This window comes from Puma concolor, chromosome A3, assembly GCF_028749965.1.
Source record: "Puma concolor isolate L17-30 chromosome A3, mPumCon1.1.hap2, whole genome shotgun sequence".
NCBI lineage: Eukaryota > Metazoa > Chordata > Mammalia > Carnivora > Felidae > Puma > Puma concolor.
In genome coordinates, this window is record NC_141669.1 from 2,771,398 (window position 1) to 2,793,647 (window position 22,250).

Here is a 22,250-nt window from a genome sequence, read left to right on the forward strand (position 1 = left end):
TCCTTCTTTTCTTTCTTTCCTTCTTTATTTCTTTCCCTCTTTCTTTCCTTCCTTCTTTCTTTCTTTCTTTCTTTCTTCTTTCTTTCTTTCTTTCTTTCTTTCTTTCTTTCCTTCTTTCTTTTCTTCTTTATTTCTTTCCTTCTTTCTTTCTTTCTCTTTCCTTCTTTCTTTCTTTCTTTCTTTTCTTTCTTTCTTTCTTTCTCTTTCTTTCCTTCTTTCTTTCTTTCTTTCTTTCTTTCTCTTTCTTTCTTTCTTTCTTTCTCTTTCTTTCCTTCTTTCCTTTTTTCTTTCTTTCTTTTTCTTTCTCTTTCTTTCTTTCTTTTTCTTTCTTTCCTTCTTTATTTCTTTCCCTCTTTCTTTTTCTTTCTTTCTTTTTCTTTATTTCCTTCTTTCTTTCCTTCCTTCCTTCTTTCTTTCCTTCTTTCCTTTTCTTTCTTTCTTTCTTTCCTTCTTTTCTTTCTTTCCTTCTTTATTTCTTTCCCTCTTTCTTTCCTTCCTTCTTTCTTTCTTTCTTTCCTTCTTTCTTTCTTTCTTCTTTCTTTCTTTCTTTCTTTCCTTCTTTCTTTCTTTCTTTCTTTCCTTCTTTCTTTCTTTCTTTCTTTCTTCTTTCTTTCTTTCTTTCTTTATTTCTTTCTTTCTTTCCTTTTTTCTTTTCTTCTTTCTTTCTTTCTTTCTCTTTCCTTCTTTCTTTCTTTTCTTTCTTTCTTTCTTTCTTCTCTCTCCTTCCTTCCTTCCTTCCTTCCTTCCTTCCTTCCTTCCTTCCTTCATGTTTATTTATTTTCGGAGAAATTGGAAGAGGGGCAGAGAGGGGGAGAGAGGGGATCCCAAGCAGGCTCCATGTTGTCCGTGTGGAGTCAGAGGTGGGGATCCCACTCACCAACAGTGAGATCATGACCTGAGCCTACATCAAGAGTCTGACGCTTCACCGACTGAGCCACTCAGACACCCCCAGGCAAGTCTTTCCAGAGCTGACGGAATTAGGGAAATTCTTTTCCAAAATGCAAGCTTCTTTGTTCTTTCATCATTCTGGTAGGTAAATAGGTTTTTGAGAGCCCACCAAGTGCCAATTATTGGGCTGATATTTGTATGTTGTGGTTGGGCCTTGGATGGCATCAGCCAAGAGGGTACAAACCATCTGGAAGTAAATGACCACACGACACATTTACTTATTAGAAATAAATGCGGAGTGCCGGGGTGGCTCAGTTGGTTAAGGCTCGGACTCTTGGTTTTGGCTCAGGTCACGATCTCACTATTTGTGGGTTCGAGCCCGGCCTCAGGTTCCACACTGACAGCCCAGAGCCGGCTTGGGATCTCTCGCTCCCTCTCTCTCTGCCCCTCCCCTCCTCACTCTCGTTCTCTCAAAATAAATGAACTTAAGAAAATTAAATAAAAGAAAGAAAGGAAGAAATACAGTATCATGAGTACAGGATGCAGGTGGTGTTTCTGAGTGTTGGGGGTGTCACTGTCACTGTTGGTGGCATTTCCCGATGTGCCCGTCTGTCTGGCCAGTGCTTGGGTTGCTTTCTCCCAGGCGTGTTCCCTCCCGTCCAGACCCCTCTCCTCCCTCAAGGCTTCCGCTTGTCGGGAGCACCGCCCTTCCCCACCTTTCCTTGGACACAACTATGTAGTTTTTTTAACTGAGTTCCTACAGTTCTGAGTACTCAGCACTTTTTTATCACTAAAAAGCCCGTTCTGTTCCTAGCGTTCTGAGCACATGGAGGAAGCTTCCTGTGTCTGCCTGTCGTCCATGTGGCTCCCGTGGGGCAGGTGCCAGGAAAGGCCGGTGGCCCTGCTCTGATGCTCTTTACCGAAGTGAAACATATGGTATTTTACGAAGCTGTGGAACGCAAAAGAAATTTTAATCGGATGGACTCATTGTTTCAAATGAAGTGAAAACGCCTTTTACAGTTCTTGTGGCCATTTCAATCCGAGCAGCCCTTCTGAGTCCTTTGAAAGGAAGGGGCCCATGCGGGCTGCACACAGCTTCGTGGGTTTCTCAGGGAAATGCCCGTGTGTTGTTCCCCTTCAACTTCACACAGACCAACAATGCGACGTGAAGTGTATTTTTATTCCACTGGGAATATCCGAGATGTGCATGCGTTTCCTGAGACATACATTCCTGGTTTCGCATAGCCAAATATTGCTTCAGATATTTGTTTGCTTGTTTTTTTATTAAATATTTATTTTTGGGAGAAGAGAGAAAGAGTGCAAGTGGGTGAGGGATGGTGGGGGGACAGAGGATCCGAAGTGGCTCCGCATGGACAGCAGAGCCCGACGCTGGGCTCGAACCTGTGAACCACGAGATCATGACCTGAGCTGAGCCACCCAGGCGCCCCTGCTTATTATTTTTTTTTAAATAGAACCTCTCATCGAAAGAATTAGAAATTAGAAAAGGGCAGGACTTCAGTGTGCCCCAGAGGTCTTAAGTTTTACTGAAAGACTGAAAAATTGTATCTATAAAGAAAACTTATAGAATTTTGTATTTTTCTAGGAATTTCAGAATGGTTGGACATTACCTGTTTGTTTATATGTTCATAATGTTTAAAAAATGCTCTTAACAAGCTCTTAATAGGAAGAGACTTTTCTAACAGATAATACTCTATTATCTATGAGTAGATATTCATCTTTTTTAAAGCCTGTACAAAACTTCATAATTAATGATGGTGATTTAGATTTCTCCAAAGTCAGAAATAATATAAAGATGACTGCTATCACTGTGTCTACTGAAGTCTAAAGAAAAGACAAAAAGGAATTTTAAACATTGGATAGGGAGAGATTAACATGTCTTTATTTGCAGGCGATAAGGTTGCTGTGGACAAATCCAAAATAATCCGTTGTCCTGAAATAATATGGGAATGGAGCACGTTTGCTGAGAATGAGGTCAACATACAAAAACCAACAGCACTTTTATATGCTAGTCATAACCGTTGTAACAAAGATAGCATTCACGATTTCTACAGTGTTTCTAGGGCTCTGGGAATAAACTAAATATGTGTAAAATCTTTTTTTTTTTTCTTTTTAAATTTTTTTTTTTCAACGTTTATTTATTTTTGGGACAGAGAGAGACAGAGCATGAACGGGGGAGGGGCAGAGAGAGAGGGAGACACAGAATCGGAAACAGGCTCCAGGCTCTGAGCCATCAGCCCAGAGCCCGACGCGGGGCTCGAACTCACGGACCGTGAGATCGTGACCTGGCTGAAGTCGGACGCTTAACCGACTGCGCCACCCAGGCGCCCCTGTGTAAAATCTTTATAGGGAAAATTATGAAGCATCACTGAATATTTGAATAAATGGAGATACACTTCCCTTTCATAGCTAGAAAATACTTTACCTTAAACATGTGAATACTTCCCAATTTAGTCTTCCAGTTTCGCTAACTTCCGACCAATATCTAACGCAGGTTTTTCACAGACCTGCACTGACTTATCATAAAATTGCGAGGGGGAACAGGTGGTCAGGGGTAGTTAGAAGAGCCTGACGAATTGCAAGGTTGAGGAATTTGTCCTCCCAAATACTGTGATTTAATATAAATCCATAGCGATTAAGGTGGTGTCATATTATTAGGGAAATAGATGCAGAAAGCAATGTGCATCACGAAGAGCCCAGAAGCAGACGGTATTGGTGTCCTAGGACTATTATTACAAAACACCACATGCTGGGGGGCTTGAACAACAGAAGTGTGTTCTCTCAGTTCTGGGATCTAGAAGTCCACAGTCACGGCATCCACAGGACCGTGCTTTCTCTTGAGGCTCTGGGGAAGAATATTTCTTGTCTCACCTGGCTTCTGGCATTGTCTGTGATCCGTGGGTCCTAGGCTGGCAGGTGCATCCTGGCAACCTCTGCCTTCACTGTTGTATGGACCTCTACCCTGTGTCCCCATGTCCATGTTTCCCTCTTATGTTGGATTGGGCTCCACGATTTCATCTTAACATGATTATACCTGCAAAGACCCTATTTCCAAACAAGTCACACACACAACCTCTGGGGATTAGGCTTTGAACATAGTTTAGGGACACACAACTCAGCCTACACCACAGACCAATGCATATGTGGAATTGTGACACCACAAAGGCCACCATTTCAATAGAATAAATGCTACTAGAAAACTTGGTTGTTTGGGGGCACCTGGGTGGCTCAGTCGGTTAAGCATCCGACTTTTGATTTCCACTCGGGTTGTAATCTCACACTTCGTAAGTTCCAGCCCCACATTGGGCTCTGTGCTGACAGTGCGGAGCCTGCTTGAGATTCTCTCTCTCCCTCTCTCTCTCTGCCCCTCCCCTGCTGGTGTTATCTCTGTCTCTCTCAAAATAAATACATAAACTTAAAAAAGTTCGTCATTTACATGTGTCAAGAAAGTGAGGATTCATGACCTGAAAAAGAAAGAAAAGAAAGTCCATGTAAATCTCAAGCAGAATGAGTTGTGCATTTGCAGTTATTTCTTAGGAGTTTGTTCTGAGGAAATTATCCACGCTCTCTAGAATTCGGGCTTCTTCCTCTCAGATGAGGCTAATCGGACCAACACCCTGTTTTATTGGGAGGATTATGTTAGATACAAGAGAATCTATGTGTTCAGTGCCCACGACAGCAAAAGCCCGCAGCCCATATCAGTTTTCCATCCTTCTCTTTCAAATTCCATATTTCCATCTCCAAATGTGAAACTGGGCAGAGGCCATCAGTTAGAGGGTACTTTTGGTTTACACAGGTAGATTTCTAAGAACTTTTCTTATTAAAAAAATAAAGTTTCTTGTGTTGTATGAAAGGAGAGTGGGTTAGCACTCCCCTTGCCAAGGATGGGCGAGATCCCTCCACCAACCCCCCCCACCAATCCCCCCCCTTCATCCCCCACCCCCTGCCCCCACCTGACTGCATGCATATGATCAAGGCACTGCCACCTCATGGTGGCTTCTAACTAATCATCTTTTGCTACTCTTCTAGTGTGGGGACAGATGACAGGTACGCTTGGGGTGAGTGCAGCATACAGTATAGACCAATTACATCACTATGTTGTACACCAGAAATGAATATAACGTTGTGTGCCAACCCTACTAAAAAACGAGTTTCCTTCCCATCTGGATGTCAGTTGGGCAAATCTCAAATGTACAGAAGCATAGCTTTCTTAAATAGTACTTAGTTATCATTGAACTTACACCTGGAACATTCCAAGGGATAGTTCTCACATGCTTTGATCTTTTCCTGTATTTGGATTTTAGTGTGGGAAAATTTGCCTGCAGGATTCCTTTTTGCCTCCAAGTGGGGATTGACCACCCAATACGTTAAACCCCACACGCCAGAAACCAACCAACCAAAGAAACAAAAAAAGAGTATTCTTAATATAGCAGAGAATAATATTGCAGTGAGAAATTGTGGAGCTGGATTTGTGGTTCCAGATGATAAATTTGGGTCAATTTTGACTTTCCAGACCTAGCTGGATAACTCTCCACTACCAGTGGCCTCTTGTAAAAGCTTCAGATGAATGTGTATTGATGAATGTGGTTGAGTTGTGTTAGCATGCAAATCTCTTTATGTATCAGTTTATAAAATTTCTGTACCACAGTTCTGGATTTTTCTTCCTCTCTTAAAGTAGAAAAATGAACTGATATCTCTGAATGAACTGCTTTTATTTAGAGATAAATTACACACAGTTTATCCTTTAATTGGAAATTTATCAATAGAGTTGGTTATTACCATTCCGGGATTCTGGTTTAGTTACCGTAGGACTGTGTTCAGTCTATGTTGCTACATAAGATAATAATAAAAGAGTATAATGGCTTAAAAAAAAAGGGATCTTTATTGCATACTTTGTTGAAATTCGATATTTTAAAAAGCCTGTAAAGCCATGAGGCTGTAGGAAATCATTTGCTCTCTGCCGATGTGTGATGTGTGTGGAGGTAATTTCTGACTCTGATAGGGACCCGCACAGAATGACCATCGATGCTACTTGGGACTGTGGTTTTCATCATCCTGGTCTTTGCATGAGTTTATTTTCACCAAGGAAATAAGTTCCCCCCACCATCATGGTAACTGACCACTCTTCAGGCTTTATTAGGCTTTCCCCTTATAAACCAAGGTCCAAATATGTAGCTCTAAGCAGCTATCAATGCTAACAATGTCTAGCTCGACTGGAATGCTGAGCTTGTAGTCAAAACTTTTGGGGAAATAAAATTTTGAAGCTTCTGTGCAGACCTTGCTAGTTACTAACTTTGGTCTTAAGAAGGTACCATGTGAAGCATTAAGCAACATTTAACACACGTGTATCGACTTATTATACGATGATTTTTGAAATTATCCATCTAAAAATTATTTTAAGGGTATTTCTCCTTTTTTTGCCTTCTCTCATGTATTTATAGAAGAGTTATTAGTGTCCATCCCATACGGGGGGGGGGGGGATTTATACCCCCTGTTTCATTTTCATCCCAGCTCTGTGAAATAGAGGGTGTCACTGGCCATTGTTGTTGGTACCTTGTGTTTTGCAAATGAGAAACCAAAGATTGAAGGAAGTATTAGGCTCACGATTCCCAAAATAGTAAGTGTTGAGTGAATAGAGTGTAAGAAAAACAAACAAAAAACTCTCAGAAAAAATTTGTGGGGGTTTCTTAATGATTCAGAGAATGTGATGCTCTGGTGATTACTAAAACAGTGAAAGAAGAGGAGAGAAGGAGAAGGAAAGGAAAGGAAAGGAAAAAAGAAAAGAAGAAAAGAAAAAGGAAAAAAAATATTTGAGAAGCTATTGATAGGTAGGGATAGCACTACATAGATTAAATCCTATCAGGCTTGAGTTTCCTATTTTGTTACAAAATTGTTGCCTGATTACGAATTCTGAAATGAGAAAGCAGTTTGAAAGAGACACCATTTTCATTTTCCTTCCTTCCTAAAAGACATGACAGGTGCAATACTTACTGCACTGTTTTTCTCAAATCGGAACATTTTCATTTTATTTTCCTTCTTTTCCCTTTTGGTTTGTTCACTTGTCACAAGGAAAATTTCACTGAAATACTTGAATATTCCTAATAGTCTGTGATGATTACCTTAGAGCACTAGAGGCAGTACAGAATACCCAGGTGTGTGGTCTAGGGAGGCGAGTGCTTCGTCCTGACTCATCAGCGGCAGCCTGTCTTCTTGAAGACCAGGTAGGGTTGAAAAGCCACAGAAAGATACTGATGGGAGCCTTGCAAATATTTCATTATTTTCTCATGGGGCACCAGGAGCCACATTTTCATTGTGCTTTCTAAACAGACCTTCCTCCCTCCCTTCCTTCCTTCCTCCCTCCCTCCTTCTTTCCTTCCTTCTCACCTTCCCTCCCTCCTCCCTCCCTCCCTCCCTCCCTCCCTCCCTTCCTTCCTCCCTCCCCCTCTCTCCCTCCTTCTTTCCTTCCTTCCTTCCTTCCTTCCTTCCTTCCTTCCTCACCCCTCTCCCCTCCCTCCCCCTTCCTTCCTTCCTTCCTTCCTTCCTTCCTTCCTTCCTCACCCCTCTCCCCTCCCTCCCCCTTCCTTCCTTCCTTCCTTCCTTCCTTCCTTCCTTCCTTCCTCACCCCTCTCCCCTCCCTCCCCCTTCCTTCCTTCCTTCCTTCCTTCCTTCCTTCCTTCCTTCCTAAATCTGCACTTGCATTGCAAAACAATACAAGTTTTTGCCATGAAAAGAAATATCCACTTTGAAGTGAGACTATGCAGGAGTTGCCTATAGCATGCAGCCTTCGGCAAAGCACTTAGCATTTTGAACCTCAGTCTCCCATACGTGGAAGGGAGATAATATTATCCACTCTCAAATTTCTTATAAAGACGGTATGATACAGATGTGCATGGATCTGTTCCAGTGCTTGGGACACTAAACACTAAATGCTATTTTCATTTCTTTCTCAATATCATTTTATTACTTGTCTCCGACAAAGCATTTTATTTTGACATAAACACACCAATTTTAAAGTATGAGCCTGTGATCACAGTCTGAAGCAAAAGTGTCAATGTTTTGCAACCAAGTTAAGTTTATTAAATAAAAAAAGCCTATTATTTTCAGGGTGCCGTATCTGGTGCAACGGAGGTTGAAGTCAAGTGAAGCATGAACTTTGTTCCTAAGGTATATACGGTCTAATTGAATCTTGAGGAAAAAGTTAAAAATTACTGGGTTAGTTGGTAGGGTGGATCTTACATAATGGTGAATAATCTAGATGGTAAAGAGTGGCTTGAATTATTAAAGCAACGGTCAGAGATGTAAGGACTTCCACAGAAAGTACTGCGGTTCTAAGGGTTATCAGGGACATTCATAAGATGCCAACTAAAATAAATATATTGATGAATTATTTAAAGACAGAGCAAGATAAATATAGACATCCCTCAGTTTAATTATGGACGAGAATCTGGCAGCAAAATTTAAAGGGTATTTTTTAAGAGAATCCCACTGAAAGGCTCATTGCTTCGTGCTCCTAACATTTGGAGCTTTTGTGGCTTTTATCACTACCAAATCTTTTACTGTTACAGTAATTTATATAGTCATCTCCCTTCAATATATAAAATACTTTTCACAGGAAGAGATTTTTTTTCTTTTGGGATCTCAGATGCTCTTCTCATAGAATCAGCATTAATAATGTCAGGAGTCGGGGCGCCTGGGTGGCTCAGTCGGTTGAGCATCCGACTTCGGCTAAGGTCATGATCTCGCGGTCCGTGAGTTCAAGCCCCGCGTTGGGCTCTGTGCTGACCGCTCAGAGCCTGGAGCCTGTTTCGGATTCTGTGTCTCCCCCTCTCTCTGCCCCTCCCCCATTCATGCTCTGTCTCTGTCTGTCTCAAAAATAAATAAACATTAAAAAAATTAAAAAAAAATAATGTCAGGAGCCTTCAAGAACACAGTAGGACTCATGGAACGCACAACACACGGTGGTCATTAAAAAGTGAAAGTTGAATCCGAGACTAAACCTGAAACAATTGGTCTGAGCATAATTAAATGCCAGCTAAAATTAGATGAGAATTAAAAAAATTCCTCTAACAAAACAGTTTGAAAATTATTACAGATAACTGAAGAGGTAGATAACTTCGAAAGTTAGAACTCATTTCTCACAATGAACTTAGAAGCGTAGAAATAGATCTTTTATAATTGGCGTGACAAGAGAAATAATTTATTAACATGTAGAAGAGAGTCCGAAGCTTATAGAAGAGGGAAGGTTAATTACTATGGCAGGAGTCAGCTGATGCTACGTCCCATTCTTTACTTTACGGATCAGTTGGTTTCTTAAATGATTTCCTGTATGGTTTGGAAGAGGAAATAATTTTCCTGACTTTAAGCCTAAACCACCTTTGCGATAGCATTTTTGTTTTAAGCTTATGATCCAGTCTTTATAGAAATGGTTCTTTCCTTAAGCCACTGTTCTAATGTGCCAGTATGGGGTAAGCAAAGCTACGTTGAGCTGATTTACACATGCTGCAAACATCATTTTAGCACCTGGGTGCTTGCTGGTAAAAATTACTCTCTCCTTCTGAAGATTATCACGATAGTCTTGGCTATGAGCATAACTAGTGAATATTCTCAGTGTACCTTCCTTGAAATTCTCCATCATCAGCAGATTATCGTTGGGTCCTGTCCTGCCTCACCATGCAGAAAAAAAAAAAAAAAAATAGTCAAAGGTAACACCAGACAGGAAGGGTTTCCTTAAGCGGCAAATGGTTAAAATACCATCGTCATCTCCAATTGTTTTTGTGACTTTAAGTTATTTTTCTGTGCATGACCACAGCTTTACGAAACGCTGGCTAGAGTTTCTAATAATTCCATTATTCAGATGCCCGACAAAAAGTGGGTAAGACAAAAAGTGGTCTACTGGTGTCTCCGGATACTTAGTATGCCATTGTCACTCTTGTTAAGAATCCACAATAAATACCACTACGTCGCCGCAAACCGAGAAAGAGATCGCAATATTGACTGTGTCCCATATTTTCATTACACCCTCTGCCGAGTGCTTTCTTTGGCTTCTGTGATTTCATTCTGTTCGCCAGAACAGTGGGGGACCTGCCACTTACCTGTTCTACATTACATTGGCTTCTTGCACATTGTATAGTTTTCCATTCACTCATCGAGGTTGTACAATTCATGTCTTACACACTTTAGATCCACAGTATCATTTAGATACTCTTTTTGAATGGAATCTATGTGGTAACAACTTAGGGTCTATTACATCTCTGCTTCATCTTTTGCCATATTTTTGAACATACTATGCCCAGTTCTTCCGTTTCATTAATTCCTGTACCTGGATCATGTTGGGGTCTGTTTCTTTTGTAGTTTCCTTTCTCGTTCTTATTTATCGTATGGTCTTTCCTCTTTGTGTGCTCGGTCAATTTTAGTTATGTGCTGGACAATGTGTTAAAGACCTAGGGAGAGTGGTGATGCTTGTCTTCAAAGACTTTCTAATTTGATGTCTTGCTAGGGCGGCATGTCTATTTTCAAAGGAGTTCCAAGTTCTTGTCTGGTTTCTCTGTCCTCCGGAAATGGCCTCTCCCAGGAGCCAAACCTGAATCCCTGTCACCTGGATATCCGCAATCCATAGGTGCCCCTTGTCAGTCTTTGTTGTTGATCTTTGGTGTTAATTTGCCCCTCTAGGGGGCCTCCCTCATGCATGTTTTCTTTTCAGGACTGTTCTCCTGGGATGTCAAGGAGTCCCCAGCACCGTGAGGGAGCAGGAAATTCTGAGTTTCAGAACCTCTCACCGGGCCGTTTATCCCGCACACAGAGTCAGGATTCTGCGAATGTCTTTAGTGAGAACCAGATGAATATTTGAGGCCTCCTAGTTTGTTGTTCTGGACTTGGAACTGTTCATTGGTTTCTCTCTCCACCGAGGCTAGACTCCTGCCTGGGCCCAGCCCGAGCCCATGCTCAAAACTGGCGGATGTCTTCCCGAGAAAAGAGCTGGGTGTCATGAGCTCATCTGTGAATGGGCCTCCCCTCCTGGAAATTTTAACCCATCAATTCCTTGTTGTTTTCATAGACCTCAAAGTGTCTTGAAATCGTTATTTTGTAAACCATAATGTATTACCTTTTTCTGTATTGGTGGGACTGTTTGCCTACTTGGGCCTGTGACACCAACAAGAAAGCATGCGTTCCGTCCAAGTCCTTATGTTTAAGTGAGATGTAAAAAAAAAAAAAAAATCACTCAGAGAGAAATGACCAGGGGGCAGAGGGGTTCATTTGAGACTGTTTAAGAACTGCCTGTAGGCAGCAGAGATGTTGGCTGTGAGGAGAGGTAATCCAGGAACCGTGAATGCCCGCTTGCCAACAGTAGAAAGGTTTCCATGTGGCAGACAGGTTTGACTTTTGTGTGTGTTTTGCTTCGGATGGTTAGAAGATGCTGGAAGGAGACAGACTTGAGATCTAAGATCTCAGGTCTATGAGGAATCTCAGACCTCTGAGAAAACAAAATGCAGCATCTCTGGGCAGGATACATTTTCTCTCGTTGGAGTTGTGCACGCAGTTTGGGGTGTTTTGCGGTGAGCGTTTAGAGGATAGTGGTGTTGGACTCTAATGGGTCCTCCCGATCTTGCGGTTCTGAGAGTTTCTTCCGTATTCTCTCCCAGCACCATAGTTAGCTTGTGTTTTCATGGCAGGAATGACGGTTGTTGCATGCTTCGCCTGGGATACAGGAAGTCTTTCTGGACTCTATACGTTTGGCCACTTTAAGTTATTTATGTCAGTGCTATTGGTTCTTTCTCTAGCAAACGACTTCTGTAGTTATATCTCTGTCTAGGTCCGAATTAAAAAGAATTACGGCTGCCTGAACATAAGTTGATAGCAATACATTACGTGAACCTTCTTATTCTATAAAAACATGCATTTGGAACCAAAGTCCACTCACCACAGCTAAGTACCTATTCAGAGGAGGCAAAAGTGGTGATACGTTTTCACATGAGTTGAAGTCCTTGATACGGCAATTATGCTATTTCTGGTGTAGGCTGTCAGGCGTCTCACAATCACGGCATGCCACATGCAGATTTTCTTATTGTTAGAATAACGTGTGCCTGGAAGAATGGCTCACTGCTTGAGTTTGAGAGTAATAGACATGTGACCTCCGTGCAGCTATCAGAGCTGATGTTTGCAATATATTTGATTGCAGTCTCCGTGTAATGTTTTAATAGGCACTCACTTAGTAAAGACAGAACAACGATCTCGTTAATGGTGGTAACAACTATAACTTTATACTTTTCAGAAGTGTTTTTCGTGTATAACATTAGGTCATTAGCACGTACGTCTCTGAGGCAGGCGGGGCAGACCATTTTATCCTGAGGAGCTGAGGTCCTTAACTGTGAGTGGGCACAAAGCAGGCGGGACTGGCATTGGGATTCGGGTGTCTTTGCCCAGGCTCTCTGTCTTTCCCAGCAGGATGGCTCCCACAAACCTGCCCCCATGATGTCCAGCTCTTCAGGACTGAGCTGGCCTTTTGTGAATTAACCCTCATGCAGGGTGACACAGCCCCCTGAGCCCATCCTGAGCCCTGCTCAGACTCAATGAGGCAGGGGTCTGGAAAGAGTTGCTCTGGAAGAGGGCTTGCGGTCCTGCTGGGTGAAGAAAGCCCGACCAGAGCAAGACAGAGGTGGCCTCAGAGGGATGCCTCCGTGCGCTCACTTCCATTTGACGTGGAGGTATGGAGAGAGTTTTAATGAGCAGTGAAATACTCTTTTACTCTGTTTCTGGAAAACTTTTTAGGAACATTGTGACCCAAATGTGACCCAAATCGTTACCCACAAGAGCCATCTGTCCCTGTCTGCTTTACGTCCGTCTCAGCCACCTTCTCTGGTAGGAACTTTGGAAATGAAAAGGGGCTGACGGTACAGGAGCTATTCCCGTAGTTGCTAGCAAAATGACTCGCTGTCCCATTGCGGGGACATTCCCGCCACATCACCGGAGCACTCCCTCAGGGAAGGAGTGAAGTACTCACAGACACCCCTTTTCGTCTCTGGGAGCCATCTGGTCGTGTTCCTCTGCCCAGTAGCTACCGTCTACACCGTATGTGGCCCACATTTTCAACTTGTATTGAGCTTGGCCGGCTCTGGGCACGGGGGAGACCGCAAAGTGATCTTCAAGGACAGTATTACGGAGTCCTTAGATTCGAAGATAATGAAGTGATTCAAATCCAGGTGCAGAATTTTAGCCAGGCAAACAGTGACCGACTGATTCTCAGCTCAAGGTGAAATGTCTTTTCTCTTTTGGCATCTAATGAATCAATCTTAAATACACGTTCGAGGTGTTTTTCAAAAAAGCCTATTTGATTGGGGGCCTTGGCCACTTCATCGAGGGATCTTCCCGAGATCTCAGAGGTGGGTCTGTCAGACAGTTGGGTATCTCAGGGAATCAGGGTGAGAACTCAGACTCCGGTAACTACAAAAGTTGAATGGGAGAAAATTTGAGAGTAGAAGGGGATAGTGTGTGAGGCAGGACCTCTAAGGCCACGTAAGTCTGCCAAGGGCAGAAGCCACGATGGAAGCAAGGTCAGCAGAGGTCTAGGTCAGAGAGCAGATGTCCTGCTGACCGTTTCTGTAATTGTTTGTGCCAGGTACTCTGGTAATGACTTTCCATATCAGTTCCTTTCCATGGGAGCTGCCTCTGGTTGTTCCCTCGATTCACAGACAACAGCATCAGCTCTAAGACAATTCATATCTGGCACACACAGCTGGTGGAGTTGAGGAGTGTCTATTTGAACAAAGCTACGTCTTCCAAACAGTCAAGTACTTCAACATATGCTGCATTTCAAAGATATTCCACTGTAAGGGCCTACCCAGTCATATCAACAGAAATAGCATTTTACCCTCCCCCCCCGCCCCAGGGTCCGATAGCCAGCAGGAGATCTGTGTTCAGAGAGATTGGACGGAATGGTTTTCATTAAGTTTATACTTAAAAATGTACCTCTGCTAGGAATAGCCTCTTACTACAAGTGACGTCCTATGGCCTCTTACCAGAGCTGTTTGCAAATGGCTAGAATACAAAGCCGGGGATATTTCGATCTCGCTGCCTTTCGGGGCTCCTCTGTATCATTCACACACTTTGCCACGTTTAGGGATATAACATGAATGCTTTGGCTGGGAAAAGCCGCCACAGTGGTAATATTTTAAGTAGTTTGGTGGTGTAAAAGTATGAACCACACGTCTTTTATTGTTGCCTGCTTGAAATTCTACACGGGTTGTTTTACTAACAGAAAACACACAGATATTTTAACTCGAAAGGCTTAGATTTGAGCAAGCTTGTCACTCACCATTGGTGTGTGACCCGAGGCCAGGTTGGTGACTTCTCCAAGCTACTTACCTCCTGTGTCAAGGGAGAGGAAAATTAAAGGTAAAATTGACCTCTGACCTCTACACACAATGAATATTAATACTCCTACCGGTAATGATTGATAGTCTGTGCAAAAGGACAGGGTTATGCCTCCAGCATTTAGTAAATAGTTACAAATACAATTTCTCCATTGCCCCAGTATGACAAAATCAGACAGTTTTTGGGTAAATTGTATTTGCTTACAGATAGAAAGAAACAGCAATGGTTAAATCCGAAACCCTCCAGGAGTCTTTTGTGCCACAACCTTGATTACTAACACGGAAAAAGAGTTCGATGCACCCTTCCCATTCAATCCTATACAGTTTAGGAGACCAAGAAGTAGATGTTGGGGTTGGCTCGGGCCTTCACGAAGAACAAGTTAATGCCATCCTGTGGTTTAGAAGCTGTTTCTGTCAGATGTTATTTGACAATAACTTGTGCTATTGCCTTTAGGCTTGATGATTGTATTTGGTTACTTTTTGATACATCACTTTTCTTTTTTCTTTTTTTTTATTATGTTTCTTTATTTTTGAGAGGCAGAGAGAGACAGAACATGAGTGGGGGAGGGGCAGAGAGGGAGGGAGAGACAGAATCCGAAGCAGGCTCCAGACGCTGACCTGTCAACCCAGAGCCCGATGCGGTGCTTGAACCCATGAACCGTGAGATCATGACCTGAGCCAAAGTCGGACCCTCAACTGACTGAGCCACCTACGCGCCCCGATACATCACTTTTCTTGATAATGGCTGATTTTTTTTTCTTCCAGGCCTTTAAAAAATACAAGTCAGTTTTGCACAGAACAATTTGACACATACTTCGTTTAAGTAATTAATACCGAGTCAGATGTATTTCAAGAATATTTTATAACTACTGTTTGTTTTTTTTTTTCCCCAGGGTTTTGTTGCTGAAAGTTTTTCTTGAAATCAAAAGTCAGCCTGTGGGTGAGTCCTATATCTTCTTGGTTCATTATGTCACCATTTTCTGGACAACATTGCTCAGCACGGGGATTAACAAGGTCAACTGGGCCGTGTTTGAACAAGTGCTTTATTTTAATTACATAGTATGAGAGGTAGCTGGCTCCTCGCTGAGAAAGAAGATGGTTATTTGCTAAGGATTTCACAAAAAATGGCATATTCTGTCATTCTCCCTCCACTGAACCAGTTCATCCCTCCAAAAGTTTGAAATAATAATGCTAGGTGTATTTATTTTTCTATATATGAAAAATATTCTAAGGCTTATGAATTATTTTTATGTCTTCATGGAATTTAGAATTTCTATGTGTATCTTTTTTCCTTTGCATTTTAGATATTTTTAGGTTTATTTATTTATATTGAGAGAGAGAGAGAGAGAGCGAGCATGTGCCCACACATGTGCACATGTGGGGAAGGGCCTGAGAGAGGGAGAGAAAGAATCTGTGAGATCACGACCCGAGCCGAAATCAGAGTCAGATGCTTAACCGACTGAGCCACCCAGGTGCCTCCTTTGCATTTTTTTTTTTTAATTTTTTTTTCAACGTTTTATTTATTTTTGGGACAGAGAGAGACAGAGCATGAACGGGGGAGGGGCAGAGAGAGAGGGAGACACAGAATCGGAAACAGGCTCCAGGCTCTGAGCCATCAGCCCAGAGCCCGACGCGGGGCTCGAACTCACGGACCGCGAGATCGTGACCTGGCTGAAGTCGGACGCTTAACCGACTGCGCCACCCAGGCGCCCCTCCTTTGCATTTTAAACTGGAATCAAAGGCATCATTTCTTTATACCTGTGCCTTGCGGAGTACAAACACACAATAAATATCTGTTGATCTGAAATAAAGGTAAGCTTTCTGCTATGACTTAGATGCAAGGTAGCTCGAGATAGAATGTGGAGCCTTTTTTTTTTAAGTTTATTTATTTATTCTGAGAGAGACCAGAGAGAAAATCCCAAGCAGCCTCCACACTATCAGCATAGAGGCTGACGCAGGGCACGATCTCACAAACTGTGGGACCAAGACCTGAGCTGAAATCAAGCGTCTATACCTAACTGACTGAGCCACCCCGGTGCCCCAAATGTTGGGCCTTTTAAAAAAACAGGTCTTTAAAAGAGTTTGAATCTTGACATTCTATCTTATGAGGTAAGAAGGAATCTTTGAGCTCCTGAATGGTGTCAAACATTTTCTGTCAACTGTAGACTCTTTCTTGTGAAGTCCACATATCTGGAGAAAGGAGAGCGGCTCTGAGTGTGTCTGACGGGACCTCGTGAGTTGTCCGGGGCTCACTTTGGAATCCATTGCCATGGTCCCAACCCCACGTTTCCCAGACGAGGGTACGACCGCCGAGACAGGAGGCATGCTCCGCCGTGTACCACCCCGTGTCGCGGGTTCTGAGGGCCTTTCCACTCCGCTGTGCAGGTGGCTCTCAGGTACCCTGGCCTGGAGGTGGTCTTCCTGCCCAATTCCCAGATCATCCTCCAATCTGCACCAGGCCTTTAGAGAAGGTCGGTTCTAAAACTTCTACGAAGAGAATTCAGTAGCTGGAGAATGCTTTAGTGCTTATGTGAATTTTACTATTTGCCAGCAAATGGGACATTGGGAAGAGTTTTGCAGAAGATAGCAGTAATTAGAAAAATGTCTTGCTTGACTTCAGGCATGGTATCATTAGGAGTCCCCCACCATCAAATGCTGTGATTTCTTTCTTTCTTTCTTTTTTTTTTTTTTTTTGGCTTTTGCTCTAAAGTCACTGAAGAACTCAGACTTTGGTGTCTCATCCCAGAAGTAACAGAACTGGCATCATCGTGTGGTCCTGCCTCTGGGATAGATGCATACGTGTATATGCTATATCTAATCTGATGTTTGCTGCAATCGTGTGAAACCTTGTTTTCAATACAGTTTATTTATTTTTGAGAGAGACAGAGAGTGAAAGAGCAGGGGAGGGGCAGAGAGAGGGAGAGAGAGAATCCCAGGTAGGCTCTGTACCACCAGCACAGAGCCCGATGTGGGGCTTGATCCCACGAACTGTGAGATCATGACCTGAGCCAAAATCAAGAGTCAGGGGCTTAACTGAGGGAACCACCAGGTGTCCACTTTTTTCTTTTTGAAAGGATTTCACACCGTTTCATTTCCCCCTCTGTCCTGCTTATCCCTGCTCCTTGTCCCAGGAGGGGGGCCTCTATGGAGTGCATCGGGTTGGTCCCCTTGGCTGGCTGAATTCTCGCCCCTCTCCTCGTCCTGTCGGACTTTGCACTCTTGGTAAGCCCTTAGTACCAAGTACTGTTCCTGTGTCTCTGCCATAGCTCAGTGCCTAGTCCCTCTGTTACAGACATTCTGCCCTGGTCTCCTCATTATCAGAAAAATGCCTCCGTAGGTACCCTGCTGTCTCCAGAATCCTGAGGATACAGCACGGCCATTTCAGTTTACAGATGGCTATCCAAGGATTTACCATGGAAGTGAAGCTTCAGGACCCCTCATTTATATGGAACCCTTCCAAGGCTCTCGTAACGACCCCCTATGGGTTTTCACTGGCACATGCTCTCAGGAAATTTGCAAAGACGATATGCTTTCCAGGTGACTTGTCTCTGCACTCACACTTCCCTGTCACGCTTCTCCTTGGGTTGGCTTGTGTTCCAATGGCTACGGACATTTCTGAGATTTGGCTCCCTGGGAGTTGCACTGGAAATACATTTAACTTGAGTTTAGTGAGATGTGTTTATGTGGTGGCATTCACTGCCATGTAGGAGAATTAAGAATTAAGTTAGGGGCGCCTGGGTGGCTCAGTCGAGTAAGCGTCTGACTTCGGCTCAGGTCATGATCTTGCGGTCTGTGAGTTTGAGCCCTGTGTTGGGCTCTGTGCTGACAACTCGGCCATCCCAGGGTAGGAATACCTTCTAGAAAGGCTCAACTCATACATCTTGCTTCAACTAATACAGTGGTTTCCTTGAAATAATGTGTCCCAAGCCATAAGGCCCCAGACACATGAGGCTGGCAGAGGGGAAACAAGGTGTGAAATTAACAAAATCAGAACCATGTCTGTGGAAACTTCTTTCATTTTCTTCTAATATAATTTATTTTCAAATTGGTTTCCATACAACACCCAGTGCTTATCCCAACAGGTGCCCTCCTCAATGCCCATCACCCATTCGCCCCTCTCCCTGATGCCCATCAATCCTCAGTTTGTTCTCTGTATTTAAGAGTCTCTTATGGTTTGCCTCCCTCCCTCCCTCCCTGTTTGTAACTATCTTTTTCCCCTTCCCCTCCCCCATGGTCTTCTGTTAAGTTTCTCAAGATCCACATATGAATGAAAACACATGGTATCTTTCTCTGACTGACTTATTTCACTTAGCATAATACCCTCCAGTTCCATCCACATTACTGCAAATGATAGGATTCCATTCTTTCTCATTGCCAAGTAGTATTCCATTGTATACATGAACCACATCTTCTTTATCCATTCGTCAGTTGATGGACATTTAGGCTCTTTCCATAATTTGGCTATTGTTGAAAGTGCTGCTATAAACACTGGGGTGCAAGTGCCCCTCTGCATCAGCACTCCTGTATCCCTTGGGTAAATTCCTAGCAGTGCTATTGCTGGGTCATAGGGTAGATCTATTCTTAATTTTTCGAGGAAGCTCCACACTTTACCAGCCCAGCTGCAGCAGTTTGCATTCCCACCAACAGTGCATGAGGGCTCCCGTTTCTCCACATCCTCGCCAGCATCTATAGTCTCCTGAGTTGTTCATTTTAGCCACTCTGACTGGCATGAGGTGGTATCTCAGTGTGGTTTTGATTTCTGTTTCCCTGATGATGAGTGATGTTGAGTATCGTTTCATGTGTCTGTTGGCCACCTGGATGTCTTTGTTGGAAAACAGATAACCCTGTGGAAACTTCGAAGAATCAGTTGTGAAAATTGTAAAAAGCTTTGCAGCTTAATGGCTCCTAGATGAAATGGAAGTGCTTGGTTCCTTAAAATGTACTTTATAAGGCATTGAAATCCAAGAGGCACAGAGAACTCCCTTCAGACGTAACTTGAATCGATCTTCTGCACGACATATCATAGTGAAACTGGCAAAATACAAGGATAAAGAGAAAATTCTGAAAGCAGCGAGGGATAAACGTGCTCTAACATATAAAGGGAGACCTATAAGACTCGTGACCGATCTCTCTTCTGAAACTAGGCAGGCTAGAAAGGCATGGCAGGAGATCTTCAATGTGATGAACAGGAAGAATATGCAGCCAAGAATCCTCTATCTAGCAAGTCTGTCATTTAGAATAGAAGGAGAGATAAAGGTCTTCCCAAACAAACAAAAACTGAAGGAATTCGTCACCACTCAACCAGCCCTACAAGAGATCCTAAGGGGGATCCTGTGAGACAAAGTACCAGAGACATCGCTACAAGCATAAAACATACAGACATCACAATGACTCTAAACCCATCTCTTTCTATAATAACGCTGAATGTAAATGGACTAAATGCGCCAACCAAAAGACATAGGGTATCAGAATGGATAAAAAAACAAGACCATCTATTTGCTGTCTGCAAGAGACTCATTTTAGACCTGAGGACACCTTCAGATTGAGAGTGAGGGGATGGAGAACTATTTATCATGCTACTGGAAGCCAAAAGAAAGCTGGAGTAGCCATACTTATATCAGACAAACTAGACTTTAAATTAAAGGCTGTAACAAGAGATGAAGAAGGGCATTATATAATAATTACAGGGTCTATCCATCAGGAAGAGCTAACAATTATAAATGTCTATGCGCCGAATACGGGAGCCCCCAAATATATAAAACAATTACTCACAAACATAAGCAACCTTATTGAGAAGAATGTGGTAATTGCAGGGGACTTTAACACCCCACTTACAGAAATGGATAGATCATCTAGACACACGGTCAATAAAGAAACAAGGGCCCTGAAGGATACATTGGATCAGATGGACTTGACAGATCTATTTAGAACTCTGCATCCCAAAGCAACAGAATATACTTTCTTCTCGAGTGCACGTGGAACATTCTCCAAGATAGATCACATACTGGGTCACAAAACAGCCCTTCATAAGTATACAAGAATTGAAATCATACCATGCACAGTTTCAGACCACAATGCTATGAAGCTTGAAATCAACCACAGGAAAAAGTCTGGAAAACTTCCAAAAGCATGGAGGTTAAAGAACACCCTACTAAAGAATGAGTGGGTCAACCAGGCAATTAGAGAAGAAATTTAAAAATATATGGAAACAAACGAAAATGAAAATACAACGATCCAAACGCTTTGGGATGCAGCAAAGGCTGTCCTGAGAGGAAAATACATTGCAATCCAGGCCTATCTCAAGAAACAAGAAAAATCCCAAATACAAAATCTATCAGCACACCTAAAGGAAATAGAAGCAGAACAGCAAAGGCAGCCTAAACCCAGCAGAAGAAGAGAAATAATAAAGATCAGAGCAGAAATAAACAATATAGAATCTAAAAAAACTGTAGAGCAAATCAACGAAACCAAGAGTTGGTTTTTTGAAAAAATAAACAAAATTGATAAACCTCTAGGCAGGCTTCTCAAAAAGAAAAGGGAGATGACCCAAATAGATAAAATCATGAATGAAAATGGAATTATTACAACCAATCCCTCAGATATACAAACAATTATCAGGGAATATTATGAAAAATTATATACCAACAAACTGGACAACCTGGAAGAAATGGACAAATTCCTAAACACCCACACGCTTCCAAAACTCAATCAGGAGGAAATAGAAAGCTTGAACAGACCCATAACCAGCGAAGAAATTGAATCAGTCATCAAAAATCTCCCAACAAATAAGAGTCCAGGACCAGATGGCTTCCCAGGGGAGTTCTACCAGACGTTTAAAGCAGAGATAATACCTATCCTTCTCAAGCTATTCCAAGAAATAGAAAGGGAAGGAAAACTTCCAGACTCATTTTATGAAGCCAGTATTACTTTGATTCCTAAACCAGAGACCCAGTAAAAAAAGAGAACTACAGGCCAATATCCCTGATGAATATGGATGCAAAAATTCTCAATAAGATATTAGCAAATCAAATTCAATGGCATATAAAAAGAATTATTCACCATGATCAAGTGGGATTCATTCCTGGGATGCAAGGCTGGTTCAACATTCGCAAATCAATCAACGTGATACATCACATTAATAAAAGAAAAGAACCATATGATCCTGTCAATCAATGCAGAAAAGGCATTTGACAAAATTCAGCACCTTTTCTTAATAAAAACCCTTCAGAAAGTCGGGATAGAAGGAACATACTTAAAGATCATAAAAGCCATTTATGAAAAGTCCACAGCTAACATCATCCTCAATGGGGAAAAACTGAGAGCTTTTTCCCTGAGATCAGGAACACGACAGGGATGCCCACTCTCACCGCTGTTGTTTAACATAGTGTTGGAAGTTCTAGCATCAGCAATCAGACAACACAAGGAAATCAAAGGCATCAAAATTGGCAAAGATGAAGTCAAGCTTTCACTTTTTGCAGATGACATGATACTATACATGGAAAATCCGATAGACTCCACCAAAAGTCTGCTAGAACTGATCCATGAATTCAGCAAAGTTGCAGGATACAAAATCAATGTACATAAAATCAGTTGCATTCTTATACACTAATAATGAAGCAACAGAAAGACAAATAAAGAAACTGATCCCATTCACAATTGCACCAAGAAGCATAAAATACCTAGGAATAAATCTAACCAAAGATGTAAAAGATCTGTGTGCTGAAAACTATAGAAAGCTTATGAAGGTAATTGGAGAAGATATAAAGAAATGGAAAGACATTCCGTGCTCATGGATTGGAAGAATAAATATTGTCAAAATGTCAATACTGCCCAAAGCTATCTACACATTCAATGCAATCCCAATCTAAATTGCACCAGCATTCTTCTCAAAACTAGAACAAGCAATCCTAAAATTCATATGGAACCACAAAAGGCCCCGAATAGCCAAAGTAATTTTGAAGAAGAAGACCAAAGCAG

At 42.3% G+C, this 22,250-nt stretch overlaps 1 pseudogene; it reads left to right on the forward strand.

Moving 5' to 3' along the window:
* Window positions 1–4,746: 4,746 nt before the first annotated feature.
* LOC112864440 (U6atac minor spliceosomal RNA) lies at window positions 4,747–4,921 on the forward strand (annotated as a pseudogene).
* The last annotated feature ends 17,329 nt before the right edge of the window (window positions 4,922–22,250 follow it).